This window comes from Ailuropoda melanoleuca, chromosome 4 (assembly GCF_002007445.2).
Source record: "Ailuropoda melanoleuca isolate Jingjing chromosome 4, ASM200744v2, whole genome shotgun sequence".
In the NCBI taxonomy this organism is placed as follows: domain Eukaryota; kingdom Metazoa; phylum Chordata; class Mammalia; order Carnivora; family Ursidae; genus Ailuropoda; species Ailuropoda melanoleuca.
Window position 1 is genome coordinate 101,595,302 of NC_048221.1, and position 25,170 is coordinate 101,620,471.

A 25,170-nucleotide genomic window follows, 5' to 3' on the forward strand; every position below is an offset into this window, starting at 1 on the left:
ACGGCTAAAATTAACAAGACAGGAAACAACAAATGTTGGCAAGGATGCAGAGAAAGGGGAACCCTCTTACAGTGTTGGTGGGAATGCAAGCTGGTACAGCCACTCTGGAAAATAGTATGGAGGTTCCTCAAGAAGGTAAAAATAGAGCTACCTTATGATCCAGCAACTGCATTACTAGGTATTTACCCCATAGATACAAATGTAGTGACCCAAAGGGGCACCTGTATCCCAGTGTTCATAGGAGCAATGTCCACAATAGCCAAACTGTGGAAAGAGCCAAGATGTCCAACAACAGATGAATCGATAAAGATGTGGTATATATATATGTGTATATATATACACACACACACACACACACTAGAATATTAGCAATCAGAAAGGATGAATACTTACCATTTACATCAACATGGATGGAACTGAAGGGTAATATGCTGAGCAAAATAAGTCAATCATAGAAAGACAATTAGCATATGATTTCATTCATATGTGGAGTATAAGAAACAGCACATAGGATCATTGGGGAAGGGACAGGAAACTGAATGGGAAGTCATCAAAGAGGGAGAAAAACCATGAGAGACTCTTAACTATAGTCTACAAACAAGGTTATTGGAGGGGAGGTGGGCGGGGGTTTGGGGTAACTGGGTGATGGGCATAAAGGAGGGCACGTGACATGATGAGCACTGGGTGTTATATGCAGCTGATAAATTATTGAACACTACATCTGAAACTAATGATGCACTATATGTTGGCTAATTGAATTTAAATAATTAAAAAATTTTTAATAAAAATATAAAATTTCAGGATAATTTTTTGCTAACATCCCTATGGCTCTTTACAAATTGCAAAGAGCTTTAAAGTCATGATCTTATTTAAAGTATATCACAGTCCTTGCAGATGAGTGCTAGCACCTTTGTTTTACAGATGAAGTAACTGTGCTCAAAGCTGAGGACAGTAACTTTGGTCCTTAACCAGGTCTTCTGCCTCCTAGTCTATTGATTTTGCCATTTCACAAATCACTCAATCATCCTGCTATTATGGTCTGTATGCTACAAAATACTATACATATTTACAACACTGCAGTTGTTTAGGAACATGGAGGATATATTTGACTGGCCATGAAGTGCATGTGATATTAACGATACAGCCCTAGATTAATATTTTTTTTAAGTGCACAATACTATCTGGCTCTACCTTCTACTAACTACATGACCTTGGGAAGGTTGACTAAACTTCTCAGAAATTTGCTTTTCTCTTCTTTAAAAGAGAAACTGAAGATTCCTGGTGGACCACAGTTTCAGTTTTCTACTGATAATAACAGAACACTTCGAACTTAAAGAACAATTTATTATTTCTTATGATTCTGCTGTTAGGGATTCAAGGAGAGTTCAGCAGGGAGGTTTTTCTGTCACACTTGGCATGGCTGTGGACATTATCTTGGCTGCATTGAGTTAGCAGCTGGGTTGGACTAGAAGGTCCAAGAAAGTTTCCCGAACATGTCTGACACCTTAATACTCCTTCATGCAGTCTTTGCCTCTGTCTCTCTCTGTCTCTCCGTCTTTCTCCATGTAATGTCTCATAATCTGATAGTCTTTACTGGTCTCTCTTTCATCATGTGGTTAGTTTCCAAGGGAGAGGAAGAGGAAGATGTTAGACTTCTTAAAAGTTAGGCCCAAAACAGGCACACGTAACTTCCTATACATTGTATTGGTCAAGCCAAGTCTCCGGGTCAGCCCAGGTTTAAAGGACGGGAAAATTGATTCCATCTCTTGATGGGTGGAGTAGGAGGCGCATACAGGAAGGGAAGATATTATGGCACTCATCTTTGGAAACTATACCACAGTTAGCCTTAGATGGCTACTGTGATTACTCAGTAAGAAACTGAAATTTACATGTTTTTAGGCAGCTGTTAGAGAAGAACTGCTCTATACTATGGGTATACAGTTGTAAACAAAATAGATGTTGTTTTCTGACTTATGGTAGTATGAAAATCAGATTATCAACTAAATAGATATGCAGGTAAACATTTAATTATAATCCTGGGCAAGTGTTTTGCAGGAAAGCTACAGTATGCTAAAGCACAATGGCTTAACTGGGTATGATGGGTCAGGAAAAGCATCTGAGCAAGTGATATTTGTGTTGGGAGCTGAAGTCTGGGTTGAAGTTAGCCATCTAAAAAGAAAAGGAAAGAACATTCTAGACAGAGGCAACAGCACATGGGGTAACTCCATGATGTGTTCCAAGTACGGAAAGTTCAATGTAGCTGGAACATAGGGGTCCAGGGAGTATGAACTATGGAAGATCTCGGAGAGTCAGGCTGGGCAACATTGTTATTGTGTGAATGTTCCCCATTTCATCCAAATATTGAAAGTTCACTCAAAGGTTGTATCCATGCAACAGAATTATGGTGTGGCTTAATGTTGCTGGCAATATACAAATGCTCAAAGAGATTCTGCAGTTTCTTCCTTTTTGTTATGTGTGTTCCCATAGCCACCGACAGGTGTGTGTGGGCAGGAAGGGAAGAAAAACATTTCAAAGATGGAGATTCAGGAACTTATTTTTCTAAAACAAGTTCATTTTCCCTTCCTGAGCATCTATAATTCCTAACGTTATTACTCTGATGGTTTCTACATCATTAGTGGAGTCTGTGATTTTACCGGCAAATTCAGCCTGCATTAGGCATACAAACAGAATCACACAAATTAATATTTTAATTGAGTTGACATAGTCCAAATGAAAATGACTACTACTTAAATTTTAATTATGCATGCAGAACAAAAATGTGTTCCAAATGTGATTTTTTTTCCCTTAAAAAAGCAAAAATCCAAAACTAAATGATAAATTCGAAGTCAAGCAGTTGGAACAGGCTCTAAATCATCACAGATCTTGGACCTCTCTGCTTAGTACAGGAAGAATAAACTGAAAAAGATATACTGCCTCCTGATAGAGGAAAATAATCTACTGGATAGTAATTTACACCAATTCACTGTCTATTTACCACCTATTTATTGTGTATCTAGCCCCATACAATGCATTTAGGAGAATACAAAGGAACATATTCTGCTATGGAACTCAAAGTCTTGTGGAATGGATAGGGGTAACTTAATCAGGAAGGCGAAATGGCAAAGTAATGTAGCATGAAGAACAGTAAAACCAGGTATATGTCAAAGAAGCCCTTGAAATTTAGAGGAGAGTCCTTTATGTGTAAAGATAAGAATAACTGCCTCCACTGAGGCCTGATAAGTAGCCACTACAATCAGGCACTTTGTGTCTCTGTATCTTTGTTGTTTTAGAAGCATCCATTCCTCTCTTAATCTTTCCATCTGTAGTTATGGGCATATAACCGTGAAAAACCAGTCTATGGCTTCATGGCTCAGTGATCAGGTGAGCTAGAACATTTGACTTGAGTGAACTTTAGGACTAATACTTGGAATGCAGGGCTATATCCTCAATTTCATAACTCTGCCTGAGAATGGACTCTGTATTGAGCAAATGTTGAGCCAAGATTTAAAAATGAAAAAAAAAGTTGAAGCTACATCTGCTTTTGCACTGTTTTATTTTTTAAATTTTATTTACCCTAGCAATATAACTGATAAGAAGGCTACTGCCTTTTGGATGATTCAGGTTGTTCAATCAATACCTGCTTTCAATTACACTGTGTGATAGGGATGGTCAAATAAATCTCAGGAATACCTCTTATCCTGAGATTTCATGACACTCATTTCTTAGAAGAATCACTTCTAGCATCAGACCTGACCAATTCCTCCAGGTTGGAACTAGTGATCATTTAGTGAGTGCAGTAAGTTGATTGCATCAGCTGGAGAGTCTGGAGAGAGAAAAAGAGAGAGAGGGAGGGGAGGGAGAGGAGGGAAGGAGGAAAAGAGGGAGGGAGGAAGTGAGAAAGGGAAGAAATCTAGCTCAGTTCTGGCTACATAATAAAGAATACTCATGGATTTTCCCCCTCAAATACTTATATAGACCTAAAAATTGATTTATAATCATAAGCAGCCCATATAGTATTAACATTCCTTTAAAGAAACTTGTAATTTCATACTGGACTGTATACTGACTAATGACAGACTTCATGTCATACTCAATGGTGTATGGCAGAGCCTAGTACAGTACCAGGGTTTCTGGTTAGAGGAATTTCAAGTTACCTCAACATGTCAGATATGAGGGAGAGCTGGGTGCCAGTACTCTGTGTTGACTTTGATAAGTATTAACCAAAAAAAAAAAAAAAAGAATTAACAAGTCCAGTGGAAGCAAAACAGGACAAGTGATTCTAAATAATATAAAAAATATAAATATAGGGGTGCCTGGGTGTCACAGTTATGAATCTGACTCTTGGTTTTGACTCAGGTTGTGATTTCAGGGTCCAGAGATTTAGCCCCATGTCAGGCTCCACGCTCAGTGCAAGAGTCTGCTTAAGACTCTCTCTCCCTCTTCCGACTCCCCCCACCCCACTTTCTCTCTCTCTCAAATAAATAATTTTAAAAAAAGGATATAAATATATATATATTGCCTATCCAAGAGATAAAATGCTAGAACCTAATATATAGAAGTAAGTTTGGCTGTTTCCTGGGGGAGGATTGGAAGCTGTTAAGACAGCATTTTCTTTGACACTTCAACAATGTCCACAAGTAATAATTTTGTTCACATTTTTCTATATTCTTCCTTGATTAGTTATTTTTTCACATCTTCACTGGAAGGCAAGACCATTTTTTTTAATAGTTATCCACAAAACACCAATGAGATGATCTGTATAAACTAAGAGGGATGCATGCAGCCCAGAAGGCATGCAACCTTATTCTGAAGAGTTTCACACTGATGTACAATCTTTAGATGGCCTTTTCAAATAATTCAAGTAACACATGTATCATGTGGAATGATAGTATTAATTTTTGTCTTGACATAGTACTTCATAGTTTACAAAGCACTGTAGATGCTACTAATGGTCATCATAAGGAAATACTTCTATGATCTCTGTGGATTCAGGTATAGGGTCTCCCAGTCAAGGACTTGGGAATGTAGGTCTGGTTTAGACAAATAAGACTCATCAGCTGTGTCCCTCAACTGAGAACTGAGTTGGCCTATGGTGACAAGTGGTTGTAATGTGATGTTTGATTCACTGAGGATGCCCACTTCACAAAGTTAAGCTATCAACATGCTCAGCTCCTTGTCAGCCCCACTGACAAGCTAAGTCTTAGTGGATACAAATATATGCCCTCAAAGCAAATGATTAAATTACTCTCTAAGAGTGAAACAACCAAGTATAAGCTCCAAATGGGGAAAAATCAATCAGATGGAAATACCCCTGTGGCTAGGAGACAGGGAACATATCCAAGTCCAATTAATGTTATTAGGATATATATTCAAACTGAATCCCACTGAAGCAAGTGCTAACCTAATCAAATACCATTGAAGCCTTTACTTCCTTCATTAATTCAAATTTATTATTGATCACATTTTAAGCAAAAGGCATTGCAATATTAGGGGCTGGTGATATAGAGATGACTCAGAAATGGTCTAGGCTTTAAGGATTCACAACACAGTAAGAGATACTTATACATCAACATACAAAGACAGTGCCATGTGAGAAGTGTCATAACAGAGGCATTTAAAAAGTATGTGTAACACAGAAAAGGAAACAAACACTGTCCAGAACCAAAGGTAGTCAAGATGGGACTTACAGAGGGGGTTCAGTCTGAGCTGGTTCTTCAACACTTAATGTGGCCAGGATCTCTAACAGGAGTCCCACCATAATGGTCAGGGATATTGAAAATGGCTTATAACACTAAATTTCTAGACCTTACTCATTTGTAACAGGATATGAATAATTAAGAGCAGGTACTGTTCTTCAAGCAGGTGAGAGGCCTCAGAGGTATTGATTAGGTAGGAGAAGTACATTTAATCAAAAGTACTACAGAAAGGTGAGTTCTAATCTGGGTCTGAGGAATACTTGGGTATGCTGGGACATGTGGCACAAGATTAAGGTTAAAGAACTACAAAGAAGGTTGCCATGGCAAAACAGACCTAGTTTGAATATAAAGGTGCTATTTTTGCATAATGCAAACGAAATGTAGCAGGTGAGGTANTTGGGTATGCTGGGACATGTGGCACAAGATTAAGGTTAAAGAACTACAAAGAAGGTTGCCATGGCAAAACAGGCCTAGTTTGAATATAAAGGTGCTATTTTTGCATAATGCAAACGAAATGTAGCAGGTGAGGTATACTAGAAGTATCATTGATCAGGGAACAATCAATGTGTGGAAGGGGGTAGGAGATATCCATAGTACTGTGCTGAGAGCTATATAATTTACTGTTGAATTTTATGAATTGATATTTAGGGCTTCCTGTGGTTCAGAAAGGTATATAGGATATTAATATTCCTCCCCTACAAATTTATTGCATTATAAACCATGACAGTCTTTGAAAATCAGGGTTTGGCAGATTGATATGAAATGATAATTAGTCTTTTTTACAGGTGGGAAAAATAGGGAAAGGGGTATTTAAGGAACACAGAATAGAATGTGTATGAGAGAATACGGAATGTTTTTGGAGATACCTATTTCAATTGCGTATGTGATTTGAAATACAGCTTCGTACTTTGGGATGGCAGGAGACAATGCATGCAGCAAAAATAGAACAAAGGTGGGTTGCAAATGTTATAAAGAGAGAACTAATATAAGCAGATGGTGAATGAAGAACTGACTCTGGCATCTCTGTGGTGGGCTGGTTAAGGAGGAGATGGTTCAAATAAAGAGACTTTAATGCAGCAAAATTTTACATAGTGTTTAGAACCATTCCCAGATTAAAGGAATGGACAAGAGATGTTGAGGCACCCGAAGACTATCATTTACTGCACACAGGAAGTGGAAAGAGGAAAAAAATAATTATAGGACCCTAATGAGTGATGAAGCCAAAGAGGGAAGATTTTATGGTAGCAGTAGTAGTGATGGTGAGATTTGGCACAGAAGCAGGGAGGGAACAGGGAAAAAATGCCCCAACCTTTCTCTCTTCCCATACTCCAGTTTCCTGTTGGTGACTTTCATTGGCTGAATGCAACTTGAAACTAACTGGAAGGGCTGATCTCCCATAGGGATCAGCCTCCTGGGGCATAGAACAAATTAGTGAAGGTATAGGCTCAATGGCAAATGGAGATTAGCAAGCACAGCAGACTGAGAAGAAAAATACTGGCTGGCTTTTCAACAGAACAAAAGATATTTCATTCAAGATCTCTCAATTCCTACTGTTCTAATTTTTTTCTCCCGAAGCAATATTTTAATATTATTCTTGGTTTCTTGATAGCCAGAGGTAAGGAGTCTATTTACCCAATCCCAGTCTTTTAGTCACAAGTAAAACCTATCTCCTGTTGTCAATAAATATATTTGTAACTGGCTCATTTGTTAACCTGTTTTTGAAGATTGGTGAGCATGAATCACTTCTAAAGAGCTTGGTCACCTCCGGGTACTGTTTTCAAACTAAAGACACGATCCCTGAGTGAGGTGGTTTCACCAAATTAATAAACACCTATAAGGAATTTGTTAAAGTACAACTTTCAAAAATGTAAAATTATGACCCTCATGCAAATAAAAGATGAACACATGAAATGAAAGAGATAATCAGTGGGCTACTGAGACCAGTTAAATGAGAATTTGAGGAACTTGATATTCATAAGCAGTTTAATAAAGAACTGTTAGGAAAGACAATTGGACATAGTTTAAGACCTAGAAAATAATAAACTGCAACAGCTGAGGTTTTGTTTTCCACAAGACAGAAATTATCTGCAGCTTTACTGAGCTAAAAACTGCAATTTTAGCTTGGCCTTTACAGTTGTATAAAAATGCAGTCAAGAGAGGGTCAATCAAATACAAGTCCACCACTGCACTGAAAGAACATCTAATATTCTTTTTTGCTTATTTCCAAGTTTTATATACTTTTTCTTAAAACCTATTTAAGAATCCACCAAGCTTCCTTCTCAGATTTCTCTATTTTTAGAAATCTTTTTAGGAGAACCAAATCATCACAGTCACAGAGGAATTCTGGTTTGCCTGAATGTAGTGAATTCCAGATTGCTTTCTGGAGAAAACAACTAGAGCGATAGTGGGCTGGGAGGGAGAGAGAGAAAGATCAAGATCATATTCAAGATAGAAACATTATTCCCCATTTTATTTTATATTAAAATGTTTTCTTCCGCTTGTGTAATATTTCAAATTTTAAGTTAGGCAGTGTTTCTTCAATAAATTTGTCTGACCTATATAGAAACATCTGAGTTGTCATTTTTTTATCTAGGAAACAGAATTTCAGAGACTTCAAAATATTTTGTTGGCAATAGACAGGGATACTATGTTTAGTGTTTCCTTAGTCTTTAATTTTTAATGATTAAATATTCCATATTGTCTCCTTGGAAGCCAGGATAACTTGTTCCTTGGAGCTTTCTCTAACTCATCTTCTGATTCTTTTGGGCCCTTATGTGAACCACAGAAGCACCAACGTTGGTCTCCAGACATTTGACAGACTAGTCAGTACTTCCATTTTGGATTTATGCTACCTGTGATTTACTGTTGCCTTCAACCACACCATCGGTACAGTCCAGTTCATCTGATCTAGAGTTCTTCTTGGAAGGCAGTGCTAACTAACATTTTGTGTTTAAATACAGAAACATGCCCCCAGGAATGATGTAGTGCCTTCTGCAATCAGAGTAGATCTTATTTTTATTTGTTTAGCCAGAGAGAAGCATTTTCTGGCTATAAAAGCAGACTCTAAGAAGGTGAACCTGAGGAAGAGAGGATAATGGGAACTTCTTACAGGAAGTCTGAATTTACCTATGACTGCAGATTAGTAGTCTTGTGGTTATTATGCTACCTGTGATTTACTATTGCCTTCAACCACACCATTGGTAATAGGTGGTTATTATGCTAAAGCTGAATCTAAAGAGATCTTAAAGAGATCCATTTTAAAACCCAACTTCTTGTTTTTCCAGGAAATAATTCCCATCCCAGCCCTACAACATTTCTGCACAAGATTTTGTCTTCAATTTGAAAGCATTATACCTGTATCTCTTATTAGGCCTTAAAGCATATTGTGGGTCATCTTATTATCTTTATGTGTCTTCATCACTATTTTAAAATCCTAAAATGCAAGGATGCAGGGTTTCTCTTGCGAACTGAATAGAGAATAGTTGCCAAAGGTGAACCACCTGGGAGCCTAGAAACTAAGGCATTTGCTGATACCATTCACCATAATATAGTCCTAGGGAATATTATGAAGTAAGGAAAAAAATTTCTTGAATTTGTCATAATATTGTCAAAGTATTTTCGTGTTGCCTTTTGGTCACTAAAGCTTCAGCTGAGTTGTTGATTATGGCTAAATATTATCTTCTCAATTGCACTAAAACCCACTCATACTAATTATATTCCTCCAACATAAGATTGTATTCTCCGTAACATAAAATGGGGACTAAATAAATTAGTCAAATAAATTCATATTACTGCTTGCTATGGAGTTACCCCTCCAAGAAAGTACAGGGTTTAAACCATTAAAAATATCATCTCAATGCCCCATAAGAGGCCTATAACCATATACTTGATAACTCATGGGAGATTATTTTGCTGCTTGTGAATGGCAGACTGAATCCCATGTTTGGATTGGGGAATTGGGCAACTGGAAATCTTTATCGGAAGTCGTTGATAATTACAATTTTCCTACTTGGTTACTTTTATTCATTTGAAATACTGAACGAAATGTTCTGAGTTTTTAAATCTGTTTTATTGACAATACACATTTATCATTTTGTTTCCTCCCCTTGAATTTTAACATTCTTTTCATGTCCATATTAATTTAGATATTTTTCTAGTATGAATCACATTACTGCACAATATCTGGTCTTTGTCCCATAGAATACCTTTTCTTTTCCCTGGTTGATTTCTGTAAGTCATAACACTACTTAGTGGACCACTTTTCTTTGGTTCCAGACTTTTATCTTATTAGTTCAGCAATCAGCTACTAATATTCTGGAGCTAAAGTTTTCCCAGACCCTATAACCAAGAATGTCTGACCAAATTCAGAATTGGGTCTCTCCTTCTGATAGCCTTTAGCCCTTACTCTCCTCCCCAAATATGAAGACTAACACGTTACTTGGAATTAGAACCCATGTGTATATTTGTGAATGGGCCTACTCACTAAAATTTATTCATAACCACAAAATGAATATGACCGGCACTTCCCTAGTCATTTGCAGACATGCACAAAATAGCAAAAAATTAAGTTGCCTGACCCACACATTCCCAACTGAGTTTGAACTAGGCAACACTGCCTTTTTTTTCAGTCCTTCCTCATACAGAGATAACCAACTGTGGAGATTGTAGGAAGCACTGCAGTGTAGTTTACGCAATTCTACCTCTGGGCCAGTTGAATAGGGTTTGTATCCCCACTCTGGTGCCTGTTGGGGGGTGGCTTTAGGTAACTAACTTAACACTTCTGAAACTTATTTTCTCTTTTGTAGAATCCATCAAATATGATAAAATGATAGAGAGTCCCTTTGTGAACAGTGGTTTAGCATTCATTACTTCATTGTTCACAGTAACTTTACAGAACATGACCACCACAAACAATGAGAATCAACTGTATAGAGGCTGAGTCCAATCAAAACAAATAAAGGCAATTTTTAACAGAGAGTCCTTTGTCTGTCAGAGCAATACAGACTAGAAAACCCAAGATAAAAACTTAAATCTATTACCGATGTTAAGAGAATTCAGTAAGGTGGCTGGATAAAAAAAAAAATAGTGTATAAAAAACCAATACTTTTCATGTTTATCAATATTATGTTCTAAAACTATTTTATTGATTCAACAGTTGTTAGATTATTTTAGGAAATAGCAGTAGCCTCCAATCATTAAAGTTACTTGGAAGTTAGACCTTCACTCCCCTCAAACTTGTCCAAACAAGTCTAACAGATTTGGTTGGTAAAGAAACAATGAATCCTTTTCAGATTCAGATATTGTATTATTTACCTGGACAATCAAAACAAGAATAACACGGATCACATCTCACTACATCTCTTCTTCCACAGGACAACACCAAAACAAAAGTGGACAGATGACAATGCAACATGAGGGTTGGACACCTTGATGCTGAGGAACTGGTTAAAGGCAGTAGCTAACACATTGTATGGCTTGCCACTGTAACAGAAGGATGAGAGCAAGGCCAAAATACCCATGCCTTGTCAGAATCTGGGAGAGGATGAGAAACTATCGCAAAGATCGTTTCTGTGAGATAGATAGGTAAGAAAGGGCCTTGTAGCAACACCTCAAAAGACTCGTATGCTCTCATGTTCCGGGAGGACCAAATCTGCCAAGATTTGCTGTGGTTAAGTCTTCCTCGTGTAGTCTCTGTCGATTTGTGCAAAATCATCAGGGCACCAGCCTGGATCAATTTCTATCACCCCATGGTATAGAACAAGGAAATTATATCTCAAAAGAAGTTCTGACAGAGGTAAAAGCAGTTACCAGCAATCACTCAAAGAATTGTCAGTTACATGACAATTCTCAAAGCAAGATACACTCTGAACAATATCAAACTCAAAAGGCCCACTCTGAATTGGACATAATGGCATTCTGGTGGAAGGGCCAGTCAGTTGGGTCATTCCACAGGGAGCTCCATTAAGGAATACAAAGTGAACAAGACTCTACATCTCATGTGCTGCTACAAAGCTGGGCTTCTTTTTCTTGGGATCCTCTTACCTCATTCATGCTAAGGCACTGGGGTTCCTTAAAGCTTTTCAGCCTTATCACATACCTTAAATACCATTTGTTTAAGTAGGTAATATATATTTCTGATATCTCTTTTACTAATCAATAAACTTTTTGGCCATTTCCATAACAATATTTGAAGCGATCAAGTAATACCTTTGGTATATATTTGTGATAGTCATACTATAAATGCTATAAAACTGTCATAGGATAGAGATAAAAATTAACATACACCAAATGCACAAACACACACACATACACACACCCAAGTGCATCACACTGTTTCTACTTGAATACACTAAAGGAAAATTATCAAATAACCGTATGAGAGATAGATATAAACACCTAGACAGACTATGTGTAATAGAAGAAAAGACTCCATTTACCAACCAATTTAAAAAACTAAAATTAAAATGAACACACTGCCCAAGAATTTACTTGTTAAGAAGCAGACAAGTTCTAGATAAAGAAAAACTTTAAATGTTGCTGAAAGGATTTACAAGGAGATTTAAAATTATATCTTGTTCTTGATTAGGAATGTTAAATATCATGAAATCAACCTATGAAATAATTACAATTTCAATAAACAAACCAATGGCATTTAGACAAGATGATTTTAATCATTATATTTTAAAAAAGAAAAAAAATAAATCCAGGAAAATTTTCATAAAGAAGTATAATGGGGGATAGTCCTATTAGATATTTAACTCTATCTTGTAAATGAAACAGTGATGTATTACCACATTAATAGACAGATCAATGGAATGACCTAAAAGTTTAGAAATAGGAAAAAATATATAGGAATTTTTGTATATGATAAACTTAATATTTGAAATCATAGGTGGAAAAATAGATGATTAATAAATTTAATTGGGCAGCTGGTTAACTAAGTAGATGTATCCTTTCTTATCAATTTATACAAAAATAAATTCCAGGTACAGTAAGAAATTAAATGTGAAAAATAAACTTAAAATAAAAGAAGAAACTTTGGAAAAATTTTATGTTGGAATGGGAAAGTTATTTTTAATTATGGAATAAAAGAGATCACAAAAGAAAAAAATTATGATTTTTACTATGTAATTCTAAAACTATCCTATATAGCAAAACCACAAAAAAAGTAAGAAAAAAATTTCCAATTCCAGTTTCCAAAAGGAAATTGATTTTCTTAATAGTTAAAAGTTTCTATAAAGCAATAAGAACAAACAACAGCAACTCAAGTTAAAATGGGCAAAAGATTTAGACAGGTCTGAGAAATGCAAATACAAACAGGCCCCTAAGCATGTGAAAATATGCTCAAACTTATTCATGAGATAAATATAAGTTAAAATTATAAGATAATTTTTTAAATTAGGAAAGATTAAAATGTTTACACATACACTGTGTTGATGAGGGTAGGGAAAAGGCACTTTTGTATATTTTGCTGGGAATGTAAAATGGTGCTATATTTATGGAAATTATTTGGCAATATCTATGGAAATTTGATGCAGAAGCAGCAATTCCACTTCCAGGAATTTGTTCCACGGCCTGCTTGTATAAGTATATGCATATATTCACTGCAACATTGTTTATAATAGCACAATATAAAAAACATACTAAATACTGCCTCTGATTAACTCAGTTATTGTGTATCTACATAATAGAAGAATTTGCTTTAAAAAACAAAGGAGATCATCATGTATGGATATAGAATTATCCCCAGAATATATGCTAAGTGACAAAAGCAAAGTACAGACAAAAGCAAAGTATGTTGTTTATTTGTTAAAAGGAAAAAAAAAATAGAACACATATGAACACTTGTCTACATGTAGTGAATGTCTTTGAACATGGACATAAGAATCTACTGGCTCCTGGAGAAGGAAACTCATTTGCTAGAAGATCCATTTGAGGGCAGATTTACTTTTTATTTTATACCTTCTTGTACCTTTTGCTATTATTATATATCTATCCAAAGAAAAATAAAACTTATTTAAAATATTTCAAAAGAATATGTGCAGATTCATCAGACTCTCTCTCATAGAAATAAGATGCAAAAGGAAAGATGGGGATTTGAAGTCTAGAGAAACAGGGTATCTAGCTTAGGTAACCACCAATCATGAGCAGAGCCAGAAAACTGAACAAAAAGGAAGTTTAAGAGCTAAATCAAAAAATACCAACTGTCTGCTCCAGCATCAGCCAACCTTATTTTAGGCAACATATATGGCTGTCTCCAGGGTGTGACTCAGCCTGCCTTGGCAATTTTAAAATCATTTTAATAATCCCCTTAAACCTTAAAGCAATAAAATCAATAGCATTTACTGTATCTGATTAATCCATTCCCACTCACTATGTACTGGCACAGATGTTTTCAAACTAATTTTAGCATACCTTCTTTAAAATAAAATATTGTGCGGCATCTTAATATCTATATAAATAAAATGAAGCTGTTCTGTTTAAGTGAGGTAGAGACCCACCAGTCCATCTGCTCAAACTCCCTTATTCAAACACTACTCTCAGCAGCCCACCAACCTTTATTTCACTGAATACAGCTTGAAAATCTTTGCTTCAATGAGAAAAAAAATAAAGTAACAATAAAGATAAATAGATATTTGGTGTTGGTAGCAAGGGTTCTCCTACAGCTATCAAGATAAGCCATGNATTTGGTGTTGGTAGCAAGGATTCTCCTACAGCTATCAAGATAAGCCATGGAGTCGTGGGTAGTTCAGGGTTTGATCTTTTTTTGTTTTTGTTTTTGGCACAGCAGTGGTCAATAGGGACAAGTTTCTAGAACTCTGGAGGTTTCTTGTAGGACTGTTCCTGTCTTGGGGTTCCTAACTTCTATCTCCACTTAATATGTGGCCATGGCCTAGGCTAGAAAAAATAGATTGGGCTATCCAGTACTAGCATCTACCTAGTCTCCCCAACTAGAAATCTGGGTTTTATATCTAACACCTGTCTCTCTTTCCATTCCTTTATCAATCCATCACCAAGACCTGCTAATTTTACCTCCTAGTTTTACCAATACCTGCTAGTCCAGGAATTGACAACCCTGGTTGCACAGCTTTTAAAAATACTGATGCTTCAGTTTAAATTTTGATTTAAATGGCTTCGGGCAGGTTGAGGGAGGTGCACTAGACATCAGGATTTTTACAAGATCCTTAGGTGTTCTAATGTGAAGCCAAAGCGGAGAACCAAGCACTGCCTCGTCCATCTCATCACTTCCATTATCACCTTACTTCAGGCTGCCGCAATTTCTCACATGGATTACTAGAACCATTAAGACCAGTTAGATTCCTGGTTTCAATATTATTCATTTCAAATTTATCCTTTCCACAACTGCACAGTAGCTATAGATATCTGGCCTTTCTCTACCTTAAAAAAAAAAAAAATCTCTCCCTGACTACCCATCGATAAAGAATAAAGTCTAAGTTCTTTTTTTTAATTTTTTTAAATTTATTTTATTTATTTATTTTAATGTTTTTTTTATTATATCATGTTAGTCACCATACAGTACATCCCTGGTTTCTGATGTAAAGTTCAATGATTCATTAGTTGCGTATAACACCCAGTGCATCATGTAATATGTGCCCTCCTTACTACCCATCACCAGTCTATCCCATTCCCCCACCCCTCTCCCCTCTGAAGCCCTCAGTTTGTTTCTCATAGTCCATAGTCTCTCATGCTTCATTCCCCCTTCTGATCACCCCCCTTCCTTTATCCCTTTCTTCCCCTACCGATCATCCTAGTTCTTATGTTCCATAGATGAGAGAAATCATATGATAATTGTCTTTCTCTGCTTGACTTATTTCACTAAGCATTATTCTTTTAACAATTTCTACAGCAACTTCCATTACATGCCTCCTATCTGATGATTCATGGCTTCTTTTCTTGTCATTTGGTCTTCAGTATAATCTAGAATTATTGAAATTTTTATCTCATGGTGTACACATTGTTGTGCTTTCTCTTCTGTCCAGAATAATTTTCTCTATCTCTTCATCTCACTATCTAGCAATTTAGTTAGACTTACCTACTAGTTTATAGGCAAATAATTCTCTTCTCCAGGAAAACATCTTTGACTCTTGGAGGCAAGTTGATGTTGCTTATCCCATAATACCCAAAGTTATCATTCTCATTTCCTCTAGCACTTCTTTTTATGTCCTTTATGTTTCTCCTTCAATAGGCTGCAAGCTCCTTGTCTCCACTCAGAGTTTGGTTTAACCCTTGACATCATTTAGCTAATGGGAAATGCAATAATTTATAAAACTAATATTTGTAGTCCACTTGCTATGTTTCTCCTTCAATAGGCTGCAAGCTCCTTGTCTCCACTCAGAGTTTGGTTTAACCCTTGACATCATTTAGGCTAATGGGAAATGCAATAATTTATAAAACTAATATTTGTAGTCCACTTGCCCACAACGCTGAGATATGTATACATAAAAAAGTAATAGAATTGGACAAATGCAATAGTAGCTATATGAATACATAGGAACACAGTAAAACAGGAAAACAGGGGAAGTAATTTAGTGCGCAGAGTGTAGAAGGGGTGGGGGTGGGGGTATGGGAATATTCACATTAAGAGGTGACTAGGAGATCAGCATCTATCTAAAATGAAACTCACTGCAGCAATTAAACTGAAGTTAAAATATATTTGTTTCACCAGACCCATAAGAGTCTTAATGACACTCCTTTTAATCTGCATTAGGATGTTTTGCTTTTTAGAATATTAGTTATAGCCACTATGTTTTCATTTTATAGGCAGATTATGTTAGAAAATTTTCCCGTTGGCAATATATGGTAATGATATCTAGTTACAGTGCCTTACACATGGTAAATTCCCCATAATGTAAGTACTTTCTCTTGTCCTTGCCTATGTAATAGTCATAGTACAATAAATAATATTGTTCGACTGTATGGACCTCAGTGTGAGCAGGGAGGGGAGAATGAGCTCTTTCGCAGCTTTTCCCTGGCACGAGGTTGCACTTATTATTAAACTTTCTTCTCCATTATACATTTCTAACCTTCCAGCAGCCTAGTCACTAACCTGAATAAAACTCTGAATAAAATAACCAAGTCAAAGAACTCGAGAAATCTAGACATGGGTGACAGTGGCTTGTGCCTGTCACATTTCTGTTTCTCCTTTAAATATTTCTTTTAGCTTGAATATTCACTATAGAAGCACTTGCATTAGCTGGATTTTATCTATAGTTCTAGCATACTGAAAATGTAATGTCTAGTAGCAAATACATTATCACAAAATTATGATGCAACCAAACAATTTGGTTGTCTTGTGGAGTTCATTTTAAAATTACTCTACATAAACTGTGTGAGAAATGAAGGTGGAGAGTATATGGTATTGGATTTTCAGAGAATATTTGCTTAAAATAATCTCCCCGGGAATAATTTAAGATTGTAAAGTTAGCATTAACTCTTTCAGGTTAGCAGGGCAACGTTTAGTGCACTAAGCAGTTACTTCCTCACTAATTTTCTCCCTTAAGTGTTTCCTTACTGACCTAAATGTACTCACACACTATTATAAAGCTTTTACTAACATGTATGTGGAAATTCTAGAATTTTTCTTCAGCATGAAATTGCCCCACTTTTTAGATATTGTTTCTTTTTCTTTACATTCATTGTTTCTTTGGCTTCACATTAGAAACTTCCTTTCCTTCCTCTACACCTTTATCCATTGATGTAATAGAGTGCCAAAGAAAAAAATTCAAGCCCTTTATTTTGGCTCGATAGAGTCTGTGAACAATGAGATTGCTTTGTGATCAAATTCAGCAACATAATGTTAATCAAAGAGGCATTTCTCTTTCCTATGACGAAGGGCAATGTCAGGAGAGATATATATGTTTGGTTCTTGTTTATGGATGACCAGGTTAGATTAGAACTAATGAAGGAAATTACCTAGAACAAGAATTGCTAGAGAGATTATTTGGTTATCTCTGTTTGAAGTCATGGATGTTGGCATGTCTAGCTGGACGGACACCTGTGTGCTGGCGAGTCTTCCAAGGCATGGAACAATAAGGGTTTTGTTTTTTTTCTATCTGCCTCATCATCTACTGTGCTTTAGCAATAAGGCTGAATACAAGATAACTTCCCCAAATTACTTCGATTAGAGCAGTGGTTTCCAACCTCTGTCTCTCTTTGTCACACATGACTGATGACACTCATGTGATCTGGGCCACTCTGTTACATTCCCAAGGTTGTCTGTAATTCCAAGTTCAATTCTCCGTCTCCCATTAAGAAAGCAGGGATTAAAGTAGATGTACTTAAATGGAATCTATTCATTTCCATAAAATAAAAATCACAAAAGAAATCCAAAGCAGGGAAAAAGCATGGAAGAGAGGGATATGGATATTGTTTGCCCAATGAAAGTAAAATAAGAAGTTTTAAATATGTATTAAATTATAAATACACCACATTAACAAAATGAAAGATAATAATCCTATGATCATCTCAATGAATGAGCATGACAAAACATAACACCCATTTATTTATTTATTTTCCTTAAAGATTTATTTATTTATTTATTTAAGAGAGAGAGAGTGAGCAGGGGGAGAGGCAGATAGAGGGAGAGATTCCTTTTTTTTTAAGTTATGTTAGTCACCATAGTGTACTTCCATAGTTTTTGATGTAGTGTTCCATGATTCATTGTTTGCATATAACACCCAGTGCTCCATGCAATACCTGTGCTCCCTAATACCCATCACCAGCCTAGCCCAATCCCCTCCTCCCCCTCCCCTGCATAACACCCATTTATGATAAAAACTCTTAATATACTGTGTTTAGAGGGACTGTACCTCAACATAATAAAGACCATAAAAGACAAACCTCCAGCTAATATTATACTCAATGTTGAAAAAAGGAAAGCTTTCATCTAAGATCAGAAATAAGACATGGATGCCCACTCTTCCCACTTTTATTCAACATAATACTGGAAGTCCTAGCCACAGCAATCAGACAAGAAACAGAAATAAAGGGCATCTAAATTGGTAAGGAAGAAGTAAAACTGTCATTATTTGCAGATGACATTATATTGTACGTTGAAAACCCTTAAGACTCAACCAAAAAACTATTAGAACTAATAAATGAATTCAATAAAGTCACAGGATAAAAATTCACATACAGAAATCTATTGCATTTCTGTACACTAATACCAAGATGTTAGAAGGACAAATTCAGAAAACAATCCCATTTATTATTGCATCAAACAGAGTAAAATACCTAGGAATAAACTTAATCGAGGAGGTGAAAAACCTGTAAGCTGAAAACTATAAGGAGATTATGAAAGAAACTGAGGATGACACAAACAGAAAATTATCCCAAGCTCATGGATTGGAAGAATTAATATTGTTAAAATGTCACCACTACCCAAAGCAATCTACAGATTCGACATAATCCTTATTAAAAATTTCAGTGGCATTTTTCACAGAAGGAGAACAATTCTAAAATTTGTATGGAACTACAAAAAACCCTGAAAAGCCAGAGCAATCTTGAGAAACAACAAAGGCAGAAGTATCACAATCCCTGATTTCAAACTACACTACAAAGCTATAGTAACCAAAACAGTATGGTACTGGCATAAAAACAGACACATATCAATGTAACCAAATAGCCCAGAAATAAACCCACACATATATGGTCAATTAATTTGCAACAAGGGAGGCAATAATATACAATGGGGAAAGGACAGTCTCTTCACAATAAATGGTGTTAGAAAAACTTGACAGCCACATGCAAAAGAATGAAACACTATCTTATGCCACACACAAAAAATTAAGTAAAAATGGATTAAAAGCTTGAATATAAAATCAGAAACTATAAAACTCCTAGAAGAAAACATAGGCAATAATTTCCTTGACATTGCTTTTGGCAATATTTTTTTGGCTCTGACTCCAAAGACAAGGAAATAAGAAAATATAAACAAAAGTGATTATGTCATTAAAAAGGTTCTACACAGCAAAGGAAATGGTCAGCAAAACAAAAAAGGCAACCTACTGAATGCGAAGATACTTGCAAGTTGTATATCCAATAGGGGTTAATATCCAAAATCTACTAAAAAACCCATGCAACTTAATAAAATGAAAACAAACCATCCAATTAAAAAAATGGACAGATGATCTGAACAGAATTTTTTTTTTAAAGAAGCCATACAGACGGCCAACAGGAAAATAAAAAAGTGCTCAACCTCACTAGTCAACAGGGCAATGAAAATCAAAACCACAATGAGATATCATCTTACACTTGTCAAAATCAGCTCTTATCAATAAGACAAAATAACAAGTGTTGGTGAGGATGTAGAGAAAAGGGAACACTTGTGCACTGTAGGAATGTAAACTGGTACAGTCACTACAGAAAACAGTATGGAAGTTTGTCAAAAAATTAAAAATAGAACTACCCATATGATCCAGCAATTCCACTTCTGAGTATCTGAAGTAAATGAAAACACTAATTCAAAAAGATATATGCACCCTCATGTTCATTGCAACATTATAGCCTAGATATGGAAACAACCTAAGAACCACTGATAAACGAATAAAGAAAATGTGATTTTTATATATTTACCTATATGGCAGATGGTATATATTATATACACATTATATTTATATATATATGGTAAATGTGAATATATATACACACACACAATGGAGTACTATTCAGCCACTACAAATGAAATCTTGCCATTTGCAAAAACATGGATAGACCTTGAAAGTATTATTTTAAGTAAAATAAGTCCAATGGAAAAACACAAATACCACATGACCTCACGTATAAATCTAAAAAACAAAACAAACAAAACTCATAGATACAGAGAACAGATTGGTGGTTGTCAGATGGGAGGGACATGGGGGATTGGCAAAATGGGAGAATGGAATTAAGAGATACAAACTGTCAGTTAAAAAATAAATAAGTCATGGGGCACCTGGGTGGCTCAGTTGGTTAAGCATCCAATTCTTGATTTTGGCTCAGGTCATGATCTCAGGGTCCCATGTCAGGCTCTGCACTCAGCAGGGAGTCTGCCTGAGGCTTCTCTCCCTCTCCTGCTGACCCTCCCCCCACTCATGTGCACATGTGTGCTCTCTCTCTAAAATAAATAAATAAATCTTTAAAATAAAAAACATAAATAAGTCATGGGGATTTAATATATAGTATTGGTGACTATAGTCAATAATGTGTTGCAAATTACATAACTTTATATGGAAAAGCTAGACATGTTGTGTAATCACTTTGTGGTAATCCAAATATCGAATCATTATATTGTACATCTGAAACTAATAAAATACTATGCACCAATTATACCTCAATTAAAAAGAGCAGAAATAAAAAGAACAGAAAAATCTTTTCAAGATCTATCGGTAGACTTGACACAGATGAAGAAGGAATCAATGAACTTGAAAATATGTCAATAGAAATTATATAAAACTAAAACTTGAAGAGAACAAAGCATTAGGGAGGGAAGAGATCAGAGCATTCCAGAGCCATGAAATAATATAAAATCACCTAAGATGCATGTACTTTGACTCCCTTATGAGAAAGAGAAAAAAAGGGGGGGGTGCAGAATAAATATGTGAAGAAATAATGGCAATGAATTTTCCAAAACTACAGACACTCTAAACCACATATCTGAGATCTGACAACATCAAACTGAATAAAACCCAGAAAAACTCACATCAGTCACATAATATTCAAATTGATGAATAATAAAGATAAAGTCAGAGAAAATCAGAATGAATTATGAATCCATTCTGTAATTTAGATGAGTTTCAAATGCATTTTTCCAAGTGAAAGGAGCCAGGCTCAAATGGCTACATACTGTGTAATTCTATTTATATGGCATTTTCAAATCTATGCAACTACTGTAAGTACCAAAAACATAACAGCGGTTTCCAGATGCAATGGTATTCACTGGAGAAGGGCACTAGGGAATTCGTGTTGAGTAATGGAACTGGTATATGTATTAACTATGGTGATGACTGCATGACTGTATGCACTTGTCAAACTTGTAGAATTGTGCACTAAAAAGGGAAAATATTACTGTATGTAAATTATACCTTTAAAAAACTAAGGATGCAAACAGAAAAACTGAAGAAAAAAATGGCTTCATGGAAGTGGTAGAATTTGAATTCAATCTTTACAAATTTATGTGATTAATATGAGAGCTTGGGGGGCGCCTGGGTGGCACAGCGGTTAAGCGTCTGCCTTCAGCTCAGGGCGTGATCCCGGCGTTATNTAAATATTACTGTATGTAAATTATACCTTTAAAAAAATAAGGATGCAAACAGAAAAACTGAAGAAAAAAATGGCTTCATGGAAGTGGTAGAATTTGAATTCAATCTCTACAAATTTATGTGATTAATATGAGAGCTTGGGGGGCGCCTGGGTGGCCCAGCGGTTAAGCGTCTGCCTTCGGCTCAGGGCGTGATCCCGGCGTTATGGGATCGAGCCCCACATCAGGCTCCTCCGCTATGAGCCTGCTTCTTCCTCTCCCACTCCCCCTGCTTGTGTTCCCTCTCTCGCTGGCTGTCTCTATCTCTGTCAAATAAATAAATAAAATCCTTAAAAAAAATATGAGAGCTTGGCATTATTTAATGGAGAATATGTATAGGTGATGTAGAGAGTGCTTAGGGATAATCTTACTATAATTAAACTCCTTTATTTGCACTTAACCATAATATGGGCAACGTTGCCATAATCAAGGAACTATTACTAGGGATTACACAATCCAAATAATTTATTTTACAAGCAAGGAAAGTGAGTCCTGGAGAGGTGAAATAATTTCCCTAATGTATAATATGAGTGGGGAGCTGGAGCTGAGATTCTGCCTTGAAATTCCTGTCTCTATGTCATTAAGTAGCTAAATTTAAAATCAAAGGCCTGTAAATCATGATGGCATCAAAACACCCTAGCATTTCTTTCTGGTTTTGTATTTGCCACCTACCACTTCAGGAATGCTACATTTTAATTCTAATGCTGATGTGTCTAAGAAACCCTCTTAGGAAGCAGCAATGCTCTAGTTATGCTTCTAACACACTTTAGTATAATTAACATTATAAATGCAGATTTTAATAGACTCTTAGCTAAAATCACTACAGCTTACACACTGTCAGTAGAAAGTGCAGATTTAACCTTATAAAGTATGGAATACTCTAGCACACTGAACTCCAAGTGACCTTCATCAGGCATAGAAAAGATAGTCTGCCATTTACATATGGGGATTTGAAAAAAAGCCGATAGCCTATTGCCATAACCTTGCCTTCTAAATAGCAGTACAGTCTCTGTACTCCTGAGAATAACTGTCTGTGAATAAGGTTTCATTTCAATGTTGCTAGTTGCTTTCTTACAGGAGGATAATGCTATATAATTTCTATTGTCTTATCTACTTTTGTTTTTTGTCCAGAGTCTGTGTGTTCTATGCATCTAAGCTGTCCTACGGATATCTGATTTTCAATCCTGTCTCAACTGCCAGCTTCTTGGCTCTCTGTGAACCTGGCTCACTCCCTTCAATTTGAAGACAGGGTGACTTCAAAGTCCGATAAACCTTGGTTCAAATTGTGGCATAGCTGTTATAAACTTGGATTAGATTTATTTCAAGAACTTACATAATAGTTATTGAACATATATATATTATTGAAATAGTATAAAATACGATAGTAATATTTCATAAAGTTTCCTTGAAGGTTTACTTAAATAAGGATGCCATCTGCTGACACAGAGTAGGCCCTCTACATGCTTCTCTCTGGCTCCTCGTCTTGGATCTTTTTTTTTTAAATATTTTATTTATTTATTTGACAGAGATAGAGACAGCAAGCGAGAGAGGGAACACAAGCAGGGGGAGTGGGAGAGGAAGAAGCAGGCTCATAGCAGAGGAGCCTGATGTGGGGCTCGATCCCAGAACGCTGGGATCACACCTTGAGCCAAAGGCAGACGCTTAACGACTACACCACCGAGGCGCCCTGGATCTTTTTATATTCATAGACCATCTTGTGTTTCTGGTGCTGTGCTTCTATACCTTCTCCTAATCATCTTGTATTTGCTTTTCCAGAGCAATTTCTACACTTATCCCACCTGCTTCTCCCACCAGCCCTGGGGCGTTCATTACTGAGTCACTTTACCCTTTTACTATATGTGGAGTTTGTTCAGTGGGAGTCTCTAGTAGGAGACTGGAGATTGGGATGAATATGAGGTCAGGGTATTTTCCTTAGCTCCTTCCTTGACAGGTTACAGTGAGTAGCTGGAATACTGCACTATGCCTTCTCATTGTAGTCATCTTAAATCTTGCCCATATTTTTTTTAACAGTACCTTTGACTTTATTTTTTTGAAAATTTATATATTTGAGAGAGACAGAGAGAGAGAGAGCGAGCACACAAGTGCATGTGGGGGTGGGTGAGTTGGGGGAGGGGCAGATGGAGAGAACCTTCAAACAGACCCCCTGCTGAGCCCCACCTTATCATGACCTGAGCCAAAACGAAGAGTCGGAGCTTTAACTAAGCCACGCAGGTTCCCCTAAATGGTACCTTTTTTTAAAAAATTATGTTCAGTTAGCCACTATATAGTACATCATTAGTTTTTGATGAAGTGTTCAATGATTCATTAGTTACACATAACAGTACCTTTTAAAACTCTCCTCTAAATATCTAACTTTGATCCAGATCTTGCCTGCTTCATAGCATCACGGCTCCTGAAGTGTTGGGGTTAATATAGAGCATGAAATTAGCCCTAATATCTGGCTTGCTAAAATGTAACACAGAGGCCGCTGAGGGCAGGGAAGGTTTCGGAGAAGGGAGTAGGTCTTTGGAATGCCAAGGCCTACATGACCACACTGCCATTGTAATGCCGCAGCGAGTTGCCTTCTGAAACTTTCCTAGCCCAGTCACCCTGTGATGGAAGAGATGCAGGCATTGTTCCTTAGGCTACGTTTAGCAATACTCGTAGAACACGCCCAAATTAGCATATCCTATCTTTTCTGTAAACAGATCCTTCCGGTTTTCAGTGAGACCCCTTGTCAACATCCTACGCTTGAGAAACAGTGATAAGGATTTGTAATTATCCTGAAGGACCAATAAAAGTGGGAGCAAAGAAGAGCAAAGGGTCTTCGCCTCTGAGCGTTGACCCCCTTGCCTTCTCCTCTCTTTCGCAGCAAAATTTGGAGTAATCTTTCATCTGTCAGTACAGGGATTGCTGGCCATTCCCGGCACTGAATAACTCCAATATGGTATTCTTTCTTTATTTTTAAAAATTTATGTATTTGACAGAGAGAGACTGCACAAGCTGGGGGAACAGCAGGCAGAGAGGAAGAAGCAGGCTTCCCGCCAAGCAAGGAGCCTGATGCGGGGCTCAATCCCAGGACCCTGGGATCATGACCTGAACCAAAGGCAGATACTTAACCGACTGAGCCACTCAGGTGCCCCAAATNCGTATTGCATGGTGCACTGGGTGTTATAC